Below are 22,575 nucleotides of genomic sequence, written 5' to 3' on the forward strand. Positions count from 1 at the left end.
GGTCACAGCTCGCTGATGATTCAAAAGTCTAAGTGCAAACTGATGCTCCATTCATTTTGCTTTAACAGTAATAGAACAGCTATGTCAATCAGAAGTTACCAGGAATAAAAGCAACAACAGGTACTGAAAAAACAACTCCTTGGCCTTAAATTCCTCGTTTTTGTCTATTAATTGCATTTTATTTGTTTACATATTTTTTTACTGTTTTGGTATGGATAACTAGCATGTATTCAAAACCAGAAGGCAATTTACACCAGTCACGGGAATTGCCTCACAGGAAATCTGACTATTGCCAGACCACTTTCATAATGTAGATGTAAATTTTCTTTAACTAAATCTTACACAGTCAAGGGTACAGAATGTCTTTTAATCATAATTTTGTGAAGCAAACAGAAAAGTATGAATAGAAAAGCTGTATAACTGACAGAAGGAGATTGAGTACTGGAAGAAAAAAAAGCCCTAATTGAATGATTCATGTCCCCGACAGGAATCCCTGGATTCATGTGAAGCAAAGTGCACTGTAGGATATAGAAGATATCTTTTTCCTTATCAGTAAATTTAAAAAAAGAAAAAGAAAAAGTTGAAAAAGTGTATTTGCTTCCAAAAACTTGTATCTATAACATACAACACCAAATAAAAAATTAATTCTATTTTATGTGAGTTTTAGGCAACCTTCATTAAGTCAACACTCTCTTTGTTACAAAATGTCAATCTCTTAAATTGAAAGGTCTTTTTCCAATGACTATTCCGTAAAAAATGCATGAGCAGTCCTTAAAACTGAGACTTGAACCTCTCCCTTCTTCTCTATAGAGACTGTACTAACCACAAGGCTGCAGTTGTGTTTCCTCTGATCCTTCTATTCCCTTTCATTTCCTAAAGTTTCTCAACATTAGTGATGAACAGAGGAGACTTCTTTAAGAATGGTGTCTAGACTGTGTGTCTAAATGGAACTTGTTCGGAAGCTTGATTCCCTTAGGATCCCATGGTGGGACAGCCCATGCCTGCCACCAAAGACACACAGACTGACACAGCACAGACAGAATTCTAAGGCTATGATTGGCAACTGAGCTAAAGCTTTAGTTATTAATCTGGGCACCTTAAACCTTGTGAATGTTCTCATATTTATTCTATTTCTAGTCAGCTGCAACTCCTTCTCTGACAAAGATGCCTCTTGGTAGCTCAAAATGGTGAGATTTGTGGTACATCTCTTGTGCCAACACTTAGGGCACAGCTCCTTTTAGCATTTTATGCTGAAACTTGTCACTTAGTTCACAGTACGTAATACAGAATTGGGTAACAGTCCAAGCAGCAGATGCTTGAAACCTAGGTGATGTCATCATTCTCTGTGGTACTTATACACAAGTCTCTTATTAGTCACTGTAAAATCATAAAACTCACAGTTTCTTAAGTACAAATCTTTAGTTAATAGTGCATCTAGTCTGAACTAAAATGAAAATAAGAATTAATTTCTTTTGACAGAAAATAGAAAGCAAAAAGAGAAACAAACAACAAAAAACAAATCAATGAAATACTTTCTTCCCTCCTCTTGCAAAAAGACATCTCAATAACGATGACTTTATTTTAACTTTGCTGTGTAATTGTAACCAAGTAACAAGAATATATGCATAACAACTTTGACCTGGATGTTTGAATAGCGTATCAGACAGCTACCGAATTACCTGAAAGTATTACCATATGAAGAGCTTGTGCTTCCTAAATGCTGTCACTCAAAAGGCTTTTGCCATCTCTTCAGAGCCTTCTCATTTACTTCCTGTACACAGGAGTAAACTTAGATTGCCTCATATTTTCACAGAAAAAATAACACCATTCAGATTTTAAAGTTTTCCTTGTACTCAAACAAATCATATAGTCAAAATTATATTTACCTTAGAAAAGGAATAACTTATATTCATGATTTTCATATGTGCATATAATTTATTCTATTTTGTTAGCAATGTGCTAAAATTAATTTTTATGACAGGTCTTCAGAAATGAAGATGTTTTTCAAGTATTTACCAGCATTTTTGTGATTTTATATTTATATTTTATGACTCAGAATTATTTATTAATTTCTTTCATCTCTGAACATTTCATGTAAACAATCACTAACAAGTCTTCTCACTTCTCATTGGTTAATTAGACTTGCACATGAGCATTTGGGACAACTTAATTAATCACTGTAAAATCTCAAGTAAACCCTAATTCACTTTAACATACTTTTCAATTTAAAAACCTTGGACAGGAAGAATAATTTTGTTTTATCTGCTATTTGAACAAAGAAAATATCTAAAAATGAATTAAGAATGATAGTATCATTGACAAAAACCTGCTGTTTAATTAAAAACCCCAAAAATTTGTGGAAACTTTTTTTTTTCCTTGAGCTGTCTCTTAATCCCAATCTCATCATGGGGATCCCTGGTATTCTATCTTTTTTAATGCCTGCATATTTTAGCCTTACCTAAGGCTAAACCTACAGTCTGTATGTATGTCTTATCTTCCTTCACTAGCAATTCTTTAGTTGGATATTATCCAACTAAAGTAAAGTGTTAAGCAAATTGAAGAAAAAAAGCAAGTCTTAAAGATTATTAAGACCCTTACAAATTTCAAGGATGGAGATCTAAATGAATATCCCCAGGGACAGGAATGCGGATAGGAGATGACTGAGCTACTCAGCATTCAGAGAGCTGCAGACTAAGCACAGCTTTATTGTTTCTCAGGCAAAGAGGGTAGGTAATAAGGGGAATAGGGAGATCAGGGTTGCAGTTGAAATTGGTGACCTTAGAGCACAAAGAAAACAGGGCTGGCTTTAGTAGCTCTACCTCCTTGAGCATCATGTTTCTAGTAGTTGGCAAACTATGCAACTTCTCTATGATCCCAATTTCATCAGATTCCTGAGTCTAGATACAAAAAACCCCAAATAAATCAAAACTAAGAAAACCCATAGAGATTGAAAAAAAAAAAATCTGCATTCTTTTAGAGCAAAGTAATTTACTTACGGGAGAGCAACACTTTCTAAGACTAATGACAGTTTATATTTCTGGAAGTTAATGCACTGTGCACATCCAATAGATATTTGAACCTGGTTGCATGAAAGTGTCTTCATAGATGTTCAGAGATACAAGCTTCCCAGGGGTAAAATTGCCTTTAAAAGTTCTGTATTAGAATTTGCACTGGAATTTTTTACCTAACTCCTGATAAATACTTGAGGTTTTAAGAAAAACCAATAAAATAATCAGAGGTGGATTATGCCCACCCTGAAATAGTAAGCTAAAACCAAAATGTGTTTGATTCCACTTTGTTTACATAGAGGGAATATTTACATTTATTCAATATATTTAATTTTTAATTAATTAATTTAAATTTAATTTAAATTTAATTAATTTTTTAAAAATTAATATATTTATCAATGTATGCCTCCTCTTTTTTTTTTTTTTTTTTATTAAGCCCCTCTACCCTTTGTAAAATGTCAAATTTGAAGAAAATATCAAATCTGTGCAAAATGCAATAGGGGCAGTGAACTACTGAATCTAGAACCATCTGGTAGATCACAGTGAACCACATGGTTGTATAAAAAAGAAATTAAAACAGGAAAATATAATATTACATATTTTTGGCATACTTGATCAATTATTTCTAATGTGGATGCAGTCAAATGTTAAAAAGTCACCTTTTTTTTTATCTAAAATATATGTTATGTACTGATAAATGGTAATGATTGTATTTGATGCTTTCTGGTAACATTCTAACTTCTGCAAAGCTGCTTCACTCTCCTTGTGAGGATAAAGCAGTTGTTGTGGTACCAATAAAACTTATAATCATTCAATTATCTGCTATGATTATACAACTGCTCTTGCAAGATTTCAAAAAATGCCATCATAACTTAATATAATGAGTTGCGAACTGTATGCCCACACTTGGAACCTGACATGGAAATAACAATAAAATCAGGGTCCTTCATTGTTAATCGTGTATAGCTCTGTCCTGCCCATTTTTAAAGAAAGCAGCTACATATGCAAAATATCATAGTCTGACCAAACCACAAGTTATTCCATAAAGCTACTGTAAATCTATAGGATATTTTCTAAATATATAAAAAATGACTTGGCAGAGAAGTTTAAAATGGAAACACAGTTAAAGACGGTCTTTGTCGAAAGATTAATGCACTCATATTGCTTCATATTTTAAATGGTACACAGCCTTACTATCATATGTGACTGAACTAAATGTTACAGTATGTGGGTTTGAGCACCACAATGTTACTAGACAAAAAGCTGTAACAAGTGTATTCATAGGTTTCTTTTTTTTAAGCTGTTATTACAAGGATCCCATCCAAGACAGAAGACCTACTTCAGTTCTAAGAGATTCACCCAAATCCTCAAAACCACTCCTGATACTGATTTACCTGTGTACCTATAACCAAATTACTAAGTAGCCACAACTCCATCACATAAATTGATACAGAAACAAAGAACACTGATAGAGCATACACATTTATGGAATTCTAATAATTTCTTCCTCTCTTCTTTCTCCTTTCTCCTCTGATTACAAGTAATCACAGAAATTAGTGACAATTCTAACACATACTTCAGGAACTTATAAACAGCACCACTGCTCACTCTTTAAGCAGAGAGATAGATATAGTAGGTATGTCAGACTTTCCTTTTCCTGAAAATGTTCCATTAATCAAAAAGCATTATTTTATTAGGCTGATGCCATAATGCTTCTACGAATACTTCATTTGAAGATGTACTGGTCCTTTAGAGTGACATACTTCAAGTACCCATATGGTTAAGAAAAAAAAATTAACATTACATATCATATAGTCATATATGATACATCACTGTTGTCTGAATAGGAAATGATTGCAATACATAGTTAATATGGAATGACAGCTAACTGATTTTCCTTGTCCGTGTCTTAGTTTTAGCATGTGTAACCAACACTTAAATGATTTGTAGTCTTAGATCTTGCACTTATTTACAGCTTCCAAACAGTTCCAAGCTAGGTTAAATATTTTTTTTTGTATCTGTTCCTGTACTTTATATTGTTATGCTTTATGATGTTGTAAATATTCCTGAGCCATGGGTGACTATTTCACTATCTACACATCTGGTTTTAAGAGTGAAAATCTCAATCTCAAGCGGGGTAAATCTGCTGTGATAGCCTCAAATGACCTGAAAAGTTTTTTCAGTACTATGTAACTTAGCCCTATGGAACTAGTAAAGTTATGACACCATCCCTGGACTGCCCTGAAGGCATCAGAATTTCTGCAGTGCTGCGATTTCACTCAAGGCATACTTCCCAAACCAGACAAGTCCTAGAATTAAAAGGCCTCTAATTATCTTCCTTAATTCCTACACTTGGGAAACTTTCATCTTGATATATTTGGGGTGTTATGATAAATTTATAGCATTCCAGACCTCTTAGCTGTGAGAAAGTAACAGCAAGAGAGGAAAAATCTTTTGTACTCTCAGGAAATACTTCTCTCAGTAAAGCGGGTTTTGAAAGGCTGGTTTTACAGTTTGAATAGTTAGCACATGGTAGTGTTCTATAAATGCTTATAAGTCTAGAGAAATCAGTGATGCTAAATAACTCACGTTATTATTTAAAGAAGGGAAAAATTCCTGCCCCCCCTTCCCCCCAAGCAGCATCTGCATATGTGGCTTTTTTTGAAACTTTGAGAAAATGGAAACCCCTCAGGTCAACACAGCTTTTTGAAACAAGTTTTTTTGCACAAAGGAGCTGCTTTCCCCATGTGGTCACTCACCAATATTTATGAGGGAAGGTCACTTGGAATGCCACCAGCAGATGAAAAACAGGAGGAAAGGAGGGGTTTTCTGTCTTCACTGAGCTGGGTGATTCTGCCAAAGTGATAGCCGACATTGACATTACACAAGGGAAAGGCTGGCGTAGTCTCACAGTCCCAGTTCTGCTGCAGAAACAAAACAAAACAAAACCAGTGTATACTTTTCAAATAAGCGTAATGTCAAAACATTAAAAGTCTGATCTCTGGAATATAAATGACACTTTAACCTTGGCTTTGAAATAGCTATCTCAAATCTACTTTAAAAATAAGATTTAAAAAGACCCCTATGGAATAAAATGTTCTTCCATAAAATTAATCAATCACTTTAAGGGTTTAGTGGAAAGAAATGGCCATAAACATCTTATGAGCTCAGTTGGTGGTAGAAGGCAAGCAAAAATTATAATTCTGATAAAAATGAGGAAAAGCTGAGATTTGAAGTGAAGATTGCATGCAGAATACATAGCAGGGAACGACAGGAAATTTTATAGGTGAATGCGGCCTACGGAAAACTTAAGGAAAAATTGAAGGATTAATGAGAGGTCTCCATTTTTTTTTTTTTAATTTATTTCATTTTCCTAGCATTTGTGTGAATTTTTACCTATACGTCTTATACGTCCTAAAAGAAAAAACTGTGATGAATAAATAAACAGCTCTAGAAATCTTCAATAGGGTCCTTTACCTTGCAGGGAATATTATCACTGGCTTTTGATACAATTTCTGCTGCAGGGGAAGACTTTCAAAGCTCAGAATGCTGAAGTATTGCCAGGCACTCAAAGACCCCCTGCTGTGCGCGTCAAACTAAGAAATCTCTCTGAACTTGTCGAATTAAAAGTCATCTCTCTCTCTCTGTAACCCCTGCATGAGCTGGGAAGCTCTGTCCTCATTTTTTCAGGCCTTCCACGATAAACAAATGGAGCCTGAAGCATCTTTATTCTTTTCAGGCGCATAATTAAAATTCTTTTAAAAATGTAATTGAAGGCAATGAATTTCAAAAGGAGGTTCTAGTTAACAACGAGGCTAGAACAGTTTCAGTAGGCCATACTACTTTACCATCAATTTTGTTTCAAAGGTAAAAGCAAAACAGCTTGTTATAATTCTGGGTGTATTTTTTCTTCTTCTTCTTTTTTTTTTTTTTAATGTTGTTTGTACATCAATAGTTAGCACCAAACCTAAACATCTCAGCAGGATTTATGCTTTCTGGAATGTCATAAGACTTAATTACTGAAAGAGCAAAGAGAAGGATACTATAAAAATATGAAAAAAGCAGAAAGTATGCTTGGTTTCTCAAAATTATTATTTATATATCCCCTAAAAAATTAAATAATATACTTATTGAAGTATTTGTATTTTCTTGGCAACCCTCTTTTATTAACTAAATATGCATAACCTTGCAGATTTTTAGAAATCTGATAATACATAGAATGGTAATTCTCTATGATGACTACTGCTGTAAATTTGTAATGACTGCTTACAATATGTATGTTTGATGTTGCTAATAAAAAAGTGAGTGCTGATATAATTAATGATCTCAAATGATTATAAAAGGAAAAAAAAACCTATCTCCCATATTTGAACTCTAGGGTTATCATATCAAAATTAACATAAGGAGACAGGAGGCAAGACAGTGTTTCAGAAAGTCATCTCTGACTTCCTAGAGAGCTTAAAATCTAAACCAATTTTATTTTTTAATATCTCTTTTAGAGTGATTTTCAGTACCCCTCTCTGTTGAAAGCAAAAAGATTCAGTTTTCACCTGTTTCCTCCATGCTGTGTTTTTAAAACTGGGACTTCTGGCTATAAATGACCATATGAAATGTATTTTTTTAGAGTTTCCCTAGAGAAACTAGAGATGGAGATGTTTTAAGGAACGTTATTTACAGTTCTTGTAGCATTAAAAAAAAAAAAAAAACCAAAAAAAAACCAAAAAAGGTGTAGCAAGGAAGCACTACTCCCACAACTTCTGGGTAGTACTCTGCCTCTGATAGTTATGATGCCTCTGGGAGACCTGAGACAACACAGCTAACAAAGCTGCTTTTCATCCTTGGAGGGGGAAGCACAGTATGTGTTCTGCATGGGTCAACAATTGTTCTGACTTGTAGAGAGGCAGAAAAAGAACCCAGTCAGCTCAACTGGAAAAGGCAATGACAAAGCAGATCTAGCAGGAGCAAACTAGGGGTTTGACTACACCTTCAAGTAACACCTCCTCAAACCAGGTATTCTTTCTTTCCTAGGGTTTTGGCTTTGTTTTATGTAAACCTGGGCACAGCATAAGACACAGTCCATTCCAGAGGTTGTGCTGAACAGGCAATACAGAGAACAGTGGACCAAGGTTGACCCTCTCTATTTTCTGCAGTTGTCTCACATTACATCAGCAGGTTTGAAACACATTCCCACATGCCTTCATTTCACACCCAGAACATGTAGCACACAACTTTCACAGATTGCACAGAGTCCACCCATTATGCTCCAATCTGGACAAAATTCATAACAAATAATGGTCATATCTTAGATACAGTAAGACCATACTGGCACTAGAGCAGCATGACCAAAGGCATTCATTTATTTCTACCAGTGCATTGTTTACATGGCTGCAGTCTTATAATCACAAACAATCAAAGGAATAAGGCAGTCCCTACTATGCCTTGCATCCTTATTACAAAAAACTGAACTCTTAGCTTTCTATTCAGAAAACTAGGGAGATTTATGACAGTGTATTCATCATGTTTAATTTTAAAGAGTATCTTAATTGTCATGCAATAAACAGAAAGCATAGGGGTAATAATCAAAAAAGATGAATGAACAAAAAACATCAAATAAAAAAAATGTAGGCAAATTAGTATTTTAAAAGTTCGTTTGTGCTGTACAATTGAATTAATGAAAGCACTGTGATTACAAAAAGAAACTCATCTTCCATCACAATTTTTTATGTAGAATGCAAAGGACATTGGACAAAACAACAAAAGAAACAAAAACTGCAACAAAGAGACAGTATCTGATATTTAAGAAAAAAACTAGTGTGATCCAGCATAAGTATTTAATGTCTGCTTGCAGAATGAGTAAAGGCTCTTTTAAGTTCATTGAGCACACTGTGAAGTTTAGGGGAGATCAGTAGCTTAGAGAAAAGTGGGTACTGAAATACGAGTCACATTTATGAACAAAAGTGATCAAAGTCCTCTTGGCTGCTAGAGTTTATTCAGTTTATTCTAGTGTAGTACACATATTACTTGACTGAAAGGTGTGTGAATATAAGGCACCCAGGTCTATCTGCTGTCACTGGGCCTGAAATTGTCATTTGCTATGTCTGACTTCCTTTATTGATTTATTTTTTCCTAAACAGAAGCTGAAATCATTTTTATAACACTTGGGGACACAAATGTTTACAATATTTACAATACAGTAAATTAAAAACACTAAATAAATTCACATTAATTCATTTTTCACCTCCAAGCTAAAAATATTTTAAAAACTGTGATAAATTAAGAATTATTCAAACTTTGTTCCCACTCATATACTGCTACTATGACAGTGATGTTATACAGACATATCATGCATTCTTACGTCTTGAAGATTTCAGACACCTTTTTCAGTGAAAAAAAAATAATTGCTTTTTTCCACATTGCCAAATAAGAGGTTAATGCAAGTAATTTATTTCATCAAATGACACTTGTTGCTTATGAACACCTACCTCTTATATGCTATAAAATTAATATCTAACTTGGGCAGAAAATTAGGATACCTATAGTAAAGCTCTCCAAGATACAGTTTTGGTCCAGTAGCTCAGTGTTGTGTAGACAAAACTGTTGGCAGACGTTGCCCTGATAATTTGGTATGAGGTAGTGCTACTGTAGTAGAGAGAGAAAGTGAATATAAACCCAATTATGACTTCAACAGGAAGAGCAAAGTAGAATATTTCCGCTCTCTTCTTCAAAATAGCCTGATTTACATATCCTAAGACAATTTCCTAAAATCTGTAAAAAGTTATCATGCATCAGAATTTAAAGTTTTTGGAGACTGGAATACTCCTCTGTTTTATTCCTGTGTCTTGATTCTTTAGACTAATATAGATATGTGGTTTCTTGACTGTACTGTTTAATCATGTATTCTGTAATTACAACAAAACACCTTTATATGATAGACATAAAACAGAGATTAAAACAGAACAGCGAGAGATTCCTCAGTGAAATTTGCTATCAAATGACAAGCTGTAAAGATTTAAATAAAAGTGTTAAAAATACAAGCAGAATCTTAAAAACAGGTTCAATCTCCCACATCAATACTAATTTTAGTGTTCTATATGAAGCAGTAACCACAGAAAAAAATCAAGGAGTATTTTATTTTGCTTTTTCTATCCCTCTTGGATGTGGGTAATATGATGGCCTCCACAAAAATCTTGAACATTAGAAAATATCTGAAGTACTCAAAAATTGAAATTATATTTATTTGAATTACGTATTAGTAGAAGCTAATGAGGAGAACATATAATCAATAAAATAGACCCTAGATTAATTACTGTGCACCTAATCCAGCTACTAGGTTCAAGGTATTACAAATAATACCCTTTAGAGTAGGAAAGGGAAAAATTTACTTATTTTCTGACAATTCTGTTTTGTCTATAGAATTGCAGTATTGAAAGTAACTATTAATGATATGAAGGAAAACTCTGGGTGAAATCTTTCTGATGACTTTACAGAGGACATGTTAAGCAAGAATTTCTTCAGAAGGAGGTGCAAATTATAGAGTACACAAAGTCTGGTGGTCTTGTTGCCAGAGGAGCAAAGATAAAACTGATAACACTTTGCAGAAAAACCTAAGTCTGTGTCAATATAACTAATTCCTATCATATCTTGATGCATTTAACGCTTTTTTTGACATTCTCTTATGAATAATCCTTCATTATCAGTCATATAGGAGCTCTGTGACTCTTAATTCCTGCTGCGGTACTCTACACAAGAGCCTGAGAATGGTCTAAGAATGGACTCATTTCAATTTACCTGCAGAACTTTCAAGTCTTTGAAAAAAGGCCAAATTAACACAGTTATAAGTCTGAGTCATAGCAACTGAAATACACCCCATTTATATAAATGTTAAAATGTTAAAAATCAATTGTAAGAGATTCCTGAACACTGGATATCTATACTGCTGATTATTCTCCTATTTACAATAACGCAAAATGGGAAAATAACTTACAGAAGAAATATACAAATAGAATAAATAAATGTTTGTATTTTTTCTCCTTAAAATATATTAAACGTCAGTGCTATTCTTAAAGTATATTCACAATTGCAGTATCTTTTCCTCTGGATATATTCTATTGTAATCAAATTTTGAAGTTCTTTGAAACAAATTACTGTGGCAGCTTCACCTTTATACAGTTCAGTGCAAGCCTGATGCACACTCTGATGGCACGGAGTGTGTATCTGCCAAAGTACTTAGAACAGGAAACTGACACAGTTATGACAGGCAAAAACTTTATATCAGCAAGAACTTTATATTGATTATTGCATACTCTTAGATTATGTTGATTATTGCATAGTTCTTGTTACATACTCATGTAAATGGGACCACAATAAAGATCGTGAATTCTGAAATATCTTTGCAGACAGAATTATGACTGAAGAAAATTATGGAGAAAATGAAACACCTTTTAAAATCATCATATTTTCTACTGCAATGCTAATATTTTTATTGAAAATCTGTTAGCATAAAGAATTAGCATATGTGCTAAGTTAAAGCACATAATATTTTTCATTTGAATTCAGAAAATGTGAATTTATGCAATCACAATTAATAAATAAAATGGATAGCCCATACAGTGCTTTCAGTGATTTTTTTTAAACCAGTTTGTTCTAAATTCTAATTTTACAGAAGTTAGACCTCAGTTCCTAAACCCCAGCATTTTCAACATATTACCTGGAGCTGCTCGACTATAACTATTCTAATTTCTTGAAATCCAACCATCATTAATTTAGCAAATCACATATGTTTAGAAATTTCTTCATAAAAACATGTAAGTCCCAGAGAATCAACAAAGAATAAAATTCATAGGTTCTAATCTTAAATTTGCTGTATAATGCATTTATACATATGCTTTACTTTAAGGACTGCATATTTAATACATTAGATATTTAAAATTCCCAAACTAGATGCATATCTTCTGTAAATTTAGGTTTCTTAACAGTTATTTCTTGTATCGCATAGGACATTTCTTTTATTCTAAATGAGACATGTTAATATTTGAGTGAAAGAGAATTTCTGTGATTTTAAATAAATTTAAAATTGTATCCAGAATATAAACATAAAACAGAACTATGTATCCTGTCTTAAAAATGCTGCAAGCTCATTATGTTGTTTAGGGGCTTAGATGACAGAAGAGATTTTAATGTAAATAAATTACTTAGCCACTAAGTATGTAAGACTGGCTGCAGTATGAGAGGATTAGTTACAAACACAAGTTGAAATCAATCACAGATCATGGTAAATACATTTTCTTTTTAGAGTATTTCCACAAAAAACTTGCTCAGGTTTACATATGGTAGAGATGCTCAATGACATTATTTTAGCATTTATTTTGTTTTCATTTCAGTTTGCAACTTTTAGGTATGCATATGCTGAATTATATGGCAGCATATAATTTATTGACACATTACAACTGTAATGTGCTTGTCATATCTTCATGGTATGTTGTATGTGATAATTGGAAACAAACAACATACAGAGCGAGGTTTTAATCAAAACTTTCTTTGTAAGGGTTGGAAAGAGTTCTGTGATCCATGATGAATGGATGCATGTAGAATGGGTGTTCTATCAGACTTGTGGCATTAGCCTTGAGCCTCAGCTCACCTATTTCTCACGTCATGCGGCATCCAGTTATTTTTCAAATCTTTCATTCTAGATATTGCATAAAACCTGAAATAATTATCTAGATAAAGCATATTAAATCTAAGTACCATATTATTATAGACTATAGCAAGTATTTTTATTTTTGTCTTTCTAGTGTCAAAAGATGTAGTAAGGATCAAGAAACAGAACCATTGATAAGTTCCTTGTTTAAAGAGTAATTCAGTAGTATGTACCTCCATAACTGTAATATATTAAGAAACCTACTATAATTTTATTTACGGTTTTGGGATGAAACTATGAAAGAATCAGGACTTCAGCAAATATTGAAGTAAAAAAGACTTAAGGACATAGTAGAAGGAAAAAAAAAAATACCAAAAGTACATTTTCCAATTTCCCATTTTCCATTTTCTGTGATGGCAATCTGACAGATTCTGAGCTAAATAGTTTAATTTTAAAACCAGAAATGTGATAGATTTGATATTGGCTTCAGAGAAAGTTAAGCTGAAGATGGGAGTGCGGAGAAGAATTATGATATAGAGAAAAATCTGGCTATTCTGAAGGAAGATTTCTAGTGGAGCTCTTTAAATAAGGTGGGCCTTTTGTAAAACCTTAATGAGTCAGGTAAAATAGAATGTATCAGTTGCTTACACAATTTCTTTATTTTCAATAAATATAAACCATGAATGTTCTTCCAGAAAGTGCTTTATGAGTTAGTCAACTACATTAACAGAACATAACTAAATGAAATCAAATGTAAAAATGCAAAATTCAGAGTCATGCACATATGAACTAAACAACCAGAATATGTGCATTAAGTATTGTGTTTATGAACTGAAAAGGCTGAAAGTATTTACTCTGTTTAGCCTTCCCAAATGTAATCTGAGAAGGAATATAATCACTATCCATAGTGGTAAAGAAAAGCTGTGGAAGAAACTAAGTTCAAGATGTGAGAATAAACTTAGTTAACTAACAATAAATAGCACAGGTGAAGACTCAGTGGAAATGTTCAAACCACCCAAACTGACTTGTTCAGGAACATGAATGCATTCTTCAATACTGGAAACTAATCTTGACCAGTGAGATCCATTTATAGAATGTAATTTTCTGAGACAGAAAAAGATTTCTTTTGAAAGAAGAAGACATCATAAAAAAATATGTTAAAGATGTTCTAAAAAGACTAATTTTCAAAGGCACTAGGCATCATTTCTATTTACAGTATTAGGCATCATAGATGTTTCTACATCAGGTTTTAATCCCTTCAAGAGGTTGATTTAGACTGAGATAGCAACTATTATTTTCCTGAGTATTACACTTCGCTCTTTATTGCTAACAGCATGTTGCTTTTAGCATTTGATTTCTTCACTCAGTTCCCTTATTTTCCTTACAATTTCCTTAAGTTTATCTAGATTCTATTTTTTTTTTTTATCTTCATAAAGTTGTGTAAGAGGTGGTGTGGCGTATTCTTCGCCAAGAGCAGAAAATAGACAATGTAATTTTATGTTTTCTTTGTTCTAGGGAGAAAATACTTTGCACTAGCAGGTTACATTCTCCTTTTTTCAGGTTCATAAATTATGGAGACCCTCGGGGGCATTTCCCTGGTTTAAGGAGACACATGAAGTTTCCCTCAAAAAGCTGTTAGATCCCATTTGCTCCTTTCCCCGTTCCTATGTCTGTTCCTATGTCCCTGAGGCACTCCCTCTTTATTCCCTGCTTGGCCCTTATCCTTGTACTGCCCAGAGACCAGGTTCACCCTCACCCCTGAGCACGGGCAGGCAGAGCTGAGACATCTGTGTGCTGGGGGAACTCCGAACATCTCACCGCACGGCTGAATTAAACATCTGTGGATACCATGCAAAGGCCCTTTCTGCTTCTTTAGCCTGGACCTTACTTGTAACAGTTCAGGCTGCTAAACTAAATTGTGTCAAGGCTATTAGGATAAAATGGCATCAAAGAGGAGATACTAGCACCCTAAGAAACCTGCTATAGATTTTCCATATTTTCTTATTTTAATTTACCCAAGCAAATATGGCAATCTAAGATTTTGTACAATATAAAAGTAAAAAAAACCTTTGATAGTAATTAATCTCTATGAACTAGAAAAATCTGAAATATTTTACTTGTTCCAAGATGACAGTAATAAACTATTATAAAATTGTTTGCTCATTTCCCCTCTTTATCTCACTATACTACACCTTTAAATCCACAAGAAGTTAGAAAAATTCTTCCTTATTCTGAACTACTGGAATCAGAGCTTATGAATATAGATCTGTACTATTCTGCCCTGTTTCCCCAGTCTAGTTCCTATTATAGGATCTGGAATTGAAATTCCAAGTTTTCTTAGGAGTACTAATTTAAAACAAAATTTACAATCTCAGTAGATTGCTGTGTCTTTTTCTGCAGGAATGAATTCTCTCTCCAGTTTACATTCTAGCTGAGTGCGGTAGTTGGAAAAGTTGCACTTTCCCACAGTTCATTATCCCACTTCACAAAATTATTTTAGACTCAGGACTTGGCCTTTGTGTATTCCAAGACACAGCAGTGTATTTGTGATTTAGTGTCTATTGCCCTGTGTTTCACTTTACAATATCACTTTGTTGCTTGTCAAAAGGAAAATGTGCTCAACTACATTTTACCAAACTAATACAAAATATGGAATATAAAAACATGTCCAGATGTGCCCGTAAATATTATGAAAACAGAAGGTAAAAGTGTCTAACTGCCAAAGTCACCTCATCACCTGCATTCACAGCATTAGAAGCACAGAATCTTTAAGACTGGAAAAGACGCTTATGGTCAAGTCCAACCATGAGGTAGAAACACTACCACCACCTGCACCATCAAACCATGTACTCATGCGCTGTATCCGCAGTTTTTTTTGAACACTTCCAGGTATGATGACTCCACCACTTCCCTGGGCAGTCTGTCCCAATGCATTACAAGACCTCGTAGGAAAAAATTATCCTAATACCCAATCCATCTTCCCTGGTGCAAGTCAAGGACATTTGTTTCATCCTGTCACTTGTTACCTGGGAGAAGACATAAACCCCAACCCCACCACAGCCTCATTTCAGGTAGTTGTAGGGAGCAATAAGGTCTTCCCCGAGCCTCCTTTTCCCCAGCTTAAACACAGTTTAGGGCACCTGGCTTTGTTGAATCACATACAACTGGCATTGGCACATTGAGCCAGCCTGTCCAGAACCTTTTGCAGAGAGCTTCTACCATCCAGCAGATCAACACTCCCAACCAACTTAGTGCTGCCAGTGAAGAGGAATAATACTACCTCTTAATTAAAGATTCTCATTCAGCACAGCAATATCTGTAGAAGAGGTCACTTCATGTGATACAAACTACTTTAAAATTACAAGTTTTGAACAAAACCCCAAGTTACTGAATTTCAACATCTGCTTTTCTATTGACTAGTAAAAATTTGAAAATTAGCATCTCATTATTAAACTAAGTATATAGAGTATTTTAAAGTAATCTGTGGTGGTTGAAATTGTCTTTCACGAATTTCAGACACACAAAAGATGGCATCAATATGAAAAACTGTGGGTTTTTAAAAGAATTTGATTTCAACACAGAATGTAATATTTTTGAAGCACCCTGGGTGCTGCTGAAACACAGAAGTCTGAGAACAGTGGTAGTTTTGCATGAGCTCTATCAAGATATTATGCATTTATTTATTTAACCAATAGAAGTATCAGAGAACTTAGTTCAAGTATAACATCCCTTGAATGTCACAATACAGGAAATAAAAAAGTACGTAGACCATTTTAAGCTACAACTCTAACATTCTAATAGCTTTTTTTTTGTTTGTTTGTTTCTTGCATTCTAGCTACTAAATATCTGATATTCCTGTCTCCTTTTTTACAGCTGATGTTGAAATGTCTTTCTGTACAGTGCTGCAGCAAGAAAATTCTCCAAAAAGCAGTAAAAACTGTTTGGTTTTTATGGAGAAAGAAACAAGATTGGAAAACAATATAACAGAAAGATACTGCCAGATAGTCACATATGTCAGCAAAATATATCTAATCACCACAGTTCTAATTTTGAAAATAGAAAAGTTCCATCTACAAACTGAGACATACATCTATGTTATCAGAGTTTCCTTTTGCTGAAGTTTTAGAATAAGTACTTTCAAGAAAAAAAAAATAACTCTGTGATGTGTGTGCATAGCATTAAAATACTTTGGGTCAGAAAATTCAGAGCTGAGTCCAACCTTAATGAAAACTCGAATTTTTAAGACTATTTTATAGAATTGTATACTGTATCTGTACTTAGACAGTTAAGGCCTAAAACATTGCAGTGTTTCAATCTGTCTCATTTATATTTTGTTTTAATGTTTGCTTTTCCTCACAGCTTGACTATACATCACAGCCCTCAACCAAAGAAGAAATTGGCACAGTGTACTATTTCAACTTAATGGCTAGGTTATACATGAGCAAGGTAGTGTTAAGAACAAATTAAAGAACAAAATGCTGATAATACAGAAAAGTCCATTCCTATGATTTATAACACAGAGATCATTACATTCAATTCCATAAATGCAGTGGAATTTCTCTGTGACTAATTCATATGTACATCTCTATACTCATCAAAACACTGAAAGATTTATTTTAGCATTCTGAATTTTATACAGCTTCTTGAACAACTTTTTATATTTTTATATAAATAAAAATATATATATTTATATAAATAAAAAAATATATATTTATATTTTTATATTTTATATAATAGCCATGAAAAGTGATACCTCATTTTAATAAAATAATACATGCATAGAAGCTTGGTAATATTATGTTCTTCTTAATTCAATGAAAGGTGCTTACATATGTTGTATCAGGACAATTGCAATCTAACACAAAATGAAATATCTGTATTTTGAAGACGATATAAATGGGATACAGACCAAAAATTATTTGCACAAACACTTTAAATAATAATAATTCTGTTGAATGATTAGTGTACTCAAAATAATTCAGATCCTTTACAACATGGTGTAAATATTGATGATGAAATTAAGAAAGATCACAAAATTCTTCAGCCAGCTACACATACAGCTTGATCACTATTTCTTTTATGGAAAAGAACCCCAAACTGTATTTTCCAGTGTATTCGGATGATGAGAACTTTAAAGCTATTTCTTGGGGTTTAATTTGTAAATGTGGTAGTGGATCACACACCTTTAATGCACAACAGATTTACACTGAAACACTTTTTATGGCTTCATATAGTTATCAAAGAATAGAACTCACAGTTTATTCGATGAGCTAATCTGTGAGTTTTCCTAGCCAAGTACAAAAACATTCGTAACCATGTGCTACCATACAGGGTATCAGTCATTCCCTCTTGTTGATTAATTCAGATTGAAAAAAATCCTTTTTTTTTTTTTCCCTATAAATAGGAATTTATTTAACATCTAGGCAAATTTACACCTAATAATTTTCTATTAAATGGTTACCAAAATTATCAGATTACTATTAAAAAATATTCTGTGTATCTAGCATGTGGTACACACCTCCTAAGAGCAGCAAACACCAACATATATTTCAAATGCATGACATTCTCCTTCACACAAAATCTTCAGACTGCTGTAATTCCATATACTATATCACATCTGCCAGTTTTCTCTGGATTTCTAACTTCTCCAATTTACTCTTTTTACTACAGCCTGTTAAGTTTACGAGTACTCACAGCTAGAAAGACAGGTGTGAGATTAGCATCATAACCCATGAACAGCAACTCAGAAGCAGTTTCTTCTGATTGTACAGCTCCACTGAAATGGAACCAAAACACATGTACTCAAACTGCCTTGCTTGTAAAGATAAATACAGACAGAAATGAAACAGCTTTAATAACTTTTACTTCAAATTATATATATATATATGGAATATTATATATATATATATATATATATGTATATAAATGATTAGTAGTACTCTCATTTGCTCTGACTGCAACTCCTAAATGCATTCCTAAATATTACAGAATTACAGAATGAACTAGTTTGCAAAAGCCCTTTGAGATCATCAAGTCTAATCTATTAATATTTCAAATTGGAAATTCAAGTATGTTTCTAACAGTAAATTATATTAATCACTAAATAAATGATTATATTAAAACCATTATCATGTAAAGGAAATGTGTAATATTATTGTGAAAAGCTTTCCAAGACCCAGAGATGAAGTTAACTTCAACAACTGATAAAGCATGATATTAGATATGTTTTTCTGAGATGATATCACGTTTCAAAGCCAGCACTATTAAAAAAAATACAAGGACAGCTTTCTTATAAGTAGATGAGAAACAGTCCTTTGTAAGTTAAATTTTAATTTCTAAGAGGAATCACAAAAAAGATTTAGCATACAATTTGCATGTTTATATATGGATACAAATGCAAAAAAAATGCACGCATATGTATGCAGATAATTTCTTTTAATATAACTGTGTATTCAATGTTCTCCACAGAGTTTGAGTGTTCCTTTCATAGTTTGTCTTTGTGATAAATACTATAGGGCCTGTGCATCTGTATGGTAGTCCTGATGTACAGCTGAGGGACAGAGATGTGTCTTTTTTTCTTTAGCTATAAATCCACTTGGAAACTTCCAAATCTATTCTGGTTCTCCACAAGTTTCCCTTTGAAGACTTTTTTTAAATCAGAGTATGGTTTACAAAACAAAATCTTCCACAGGAAGTCATTATTTAGAGTGATTTATTTTAATCCTGATTAGATGTGAACACAACCAAGGTGAAATACTTTGCAAAATAACTGAACCACAACAGTGTATGTCTGATTGGGCAGGAATTGAGATTGGCAACAAAGGGAACTTTGTGGTTGATGTCTATTACAGGCTGCCTGATAAGGATGATTATTGATGAAGCTTTCCTCCTCCAGATACAGGAGGCATCATGCTTGAAGGTTCTCTTCCTGCTGGGGGACTTCAACCACCTCAACATCTCCTGGAAAAGTAGCACAGCTATTTGCAGTGGGGTGGAGAGGAGCCCTTCTGAGAAGGACTTGAGGGTGCTGTTGGATGAAAAGCTGTGCATGAGCCAGCAATGTGCACCTGCACTTTCAGAAAGCCAGTCATGTCCTGGGCCACATCAAAAGGAACGTGATCAGCTGGTTAAGGGAAGTAATTGTGCCCCTCTGCTCTGCCCTCATGTGACACCACCACATGGAATGCTGCGTCCTGCTCTGAACTCAGCACACAAAAGCAGTTCCAGAGGAAGACCACAAAAATGATCCAAGGAAAGGAGCACTTCACTTAAGAGGACAGGCTGAGGTAATTGGGGTTGTTCAGCCTGGAGAAGAGAAGTCTCCCAGGAGACCTCATAGCAACCTTCCAATATGCAAAGTGGGCTTACAGGAGAGCTGGGGAGAGAGTCCTTTTTCCAAGGGCTTGTAATGAGAAGGACATAGAGGAGAAGTCTTTAAACTTTGTAAAAGGGCAGATTAATATCCAATATTAGAAAGAAACTCTATCTTGTGAGGGTGATGAGGCACTGGAATAAGTTACCCAGAGAGGTGCTAGATGCCCATCCGTAGAAGTGCTTAAGGCCAGGTTGATGGGCTTTGAGCAACCAAATCTAGCTGAAATGTTCCTGCTTGTTGTAGGGGGGTTAGACTAGATGACTTTTAAAAGTCCCTTCCAACCCAAACTACTTCTATGATTCTATGATTTCATAAGGATTTTCAGGTTAGTTTTCATTGCCTCAGGCACTACCATAGGCTATTTCCAATCCAGACGCCATGTACTCCCTTTAACAGAAATGCATGAGATAGACTATGTCTGCCAGAACTCATAAGCCTGGAAATTCTAGGTTTGGAGTCTGCTTGACTTCAAATTCATGAGTAATTTGTCATGGAGAAAGTCATCTAGCAAAACTTAATTGCCTTTTCTAACACAAATATTCAGGAATTTTAGATGAAGTTAGGGGGTCGCACAAACAAAATAACCAAAAAATTTATCTCACAAAAAATTAGACTGCAAATGAATTAGACCCAGTGATATGAAAACAGTTAGCAGTGAATTTGGAAATGGATACAGACACCTAGTGGAAGGAGACATGGAGTTATCAACACATACTTGCCTGTTTCCATACTATTCTATAGGTATACATAATTGATCAAACACAATATTGTGCAAGACAGAGCTTTGATCTGGTCTCAGTATTGTAAGTTTTTCATGTGTTTATGCTGTACACCTCAGTTGTTCCTATAGCTAAACTGCAAAGATATATCAGGGGAGAAACAGTCCTACTGCTATCCTGACAGAATGCAAGTACATCTTTTACCAAATCACTCTGTATTTTCACCATAGCTGTATTTTCAGATGTAGCATTTGAAGCATTAGATTTTTCCAAAACTGTATACTCAGAATTCAATTTTTCCATGACTTCAAAAATCAAACAATTCAGTGAAAAGTTTCCAACTGCAAGAGAGGACACCGATATGGAGAAAATTATACATTAACATGTCATATCTCATTATATCATCTCAGGCAGTTCATTGCAAACCAATCTGCCTCAGTATATATTTTACCATGTAAGACTTCATCAAGTCCAAAAGCGGAGTGATTAGATATGTTTAATGTTAAAAGGAACCTTATGATTTATTAATCCTTGTTACTTTTTCTTCTACCTAAAAATATATTAATTAGAAAAGGTCACATTTGATTTCAAACTCCCAGACTAAGCTCAATTTTGAATTGATATGTCACCTATGGATATACAGTAGTAAAGACTAATTAAAAGCAGGAGAAAATTATAGCCCAATGTTGTTAGAGCAACTGCAATTAATTCTTAAGTGTCTTGGACAAATAAGCAAAAATACTGACGTGTGTCCCACACAAATAAGGAAATAATTTTGAAGAATAGGCAGAGTGGCAATAAACAACATATATCACATGTGATCATTTGTGGCTTGATCACGGTCACATTTCAAAAGACTTAAAACATTAAACCTGTTTATTGCTTTTCATAAACGTTACTGTTTTCCTTAGGTCTTTTGAAAATAGTCACATACACTACTTCAAATGAATTATTTTAAATTTGTTACAAACACATGTTAGCTCTGAAAATTACAGAAATACCTAAACATTTAATTGATGAAATAATCTCTTTAGTAATCACAAATTAATCAGAAAGAACACAATACCTCATTGAAAATTTAAGAAATAACTTTTGTTATTTGTTATTTTTTATTTGGTATTATTATTGAACTTTCGCTTTTTGGAAAATGGTATCATACAGCAATAACTCTTCACCTATTTTTTTTTAAGTCTTTTAAGTTTGGCTCTGATGTAAAGCTATTGATGTGCATCCTACAATCCTGTTGATAACCTATGTAGCACCTCATTAGGCCACACCATTTCTTGACTCCCAAGAAGAGTGACATAAAGAAGATATACTGTTGTACAGTGCCTCTCTGAATGAGACCTTTAGTGTAAAATAAAAAAACCCCATATTTTTCAAACTTGCCAAGTATTTGAAGGCACTGGTATGAATGAAAACACAAATGTACAGCACCTTAAGGGATTGTGGATCAAAACCCTCTTGGGGTTTGCCCTGAAGTTCTATTACCAGCCATCTCTTTTAGTTGATCTTTTCAAATATTGGAAGAATTTTTTCAACTATCTAAAAAAAATCCTGCCTTCAAAAGATCTGTAAAGACAATGTTATGTCTTCAAGTAATGAAAGAAGTTTGAAATGGTTTCATCTAACAGAATGGGTACTTTTTTGTAACATTTTATAAAAAAGTCTATAACACATTCCTGGTGAGAACTCTTATATTCTTTGCTATGTACAAGATTCATAAATATCAATGCTCACATTTATAAGGACAATGCCATCACAATATTTTTAGGTGAAACTTATTTTTTAGATAAAAGTTCTTTATAGCTAAAATAACAAAAAAATCCGCTTTAC

At 33.8% G+C, this 22,575-nt stretch overlaps 1 protein-coding gene across 5 annotated transcripts in view; it reads right to left on the reverse strand.

Moving 5' to 3' along the window:
- TENM3 (teneurin transmembrane protein 3) overlaps nt 1-22,575 on the reverse strand; it is a 1,282,397-nt gene that overhangs the window by 783,611 nt on the left and 476,211 nt on the right. For all 5 annotated transcript variants that reach the window (XM_021548380.2, XM_021549050.2, XM_021548299.2 and 2 more), the window contains one exon: nt 5,768-5,932. The gene's annotated coding sequence lies outside the window, so the exon portion shown is untranslated. The remainder of the gene's footprint in view (nt 1-5,767; nt 5,933-22,575) is intronic.

Source organism: Lonchura striata, chromosome 4 (assembly GCF_046129695.1).
Source record: "Lonchura striata isolate bLonStr1 chromosome 4, bLonStr1.mat, whole genome shotgun sequence".
Taxonomy (NCBI): domain Eukaryota; kingdom Metazoa; phylum Chordata; class Aves; order Passeriformes; family Estrildidae; genus Lonchura; species Lonchura striata.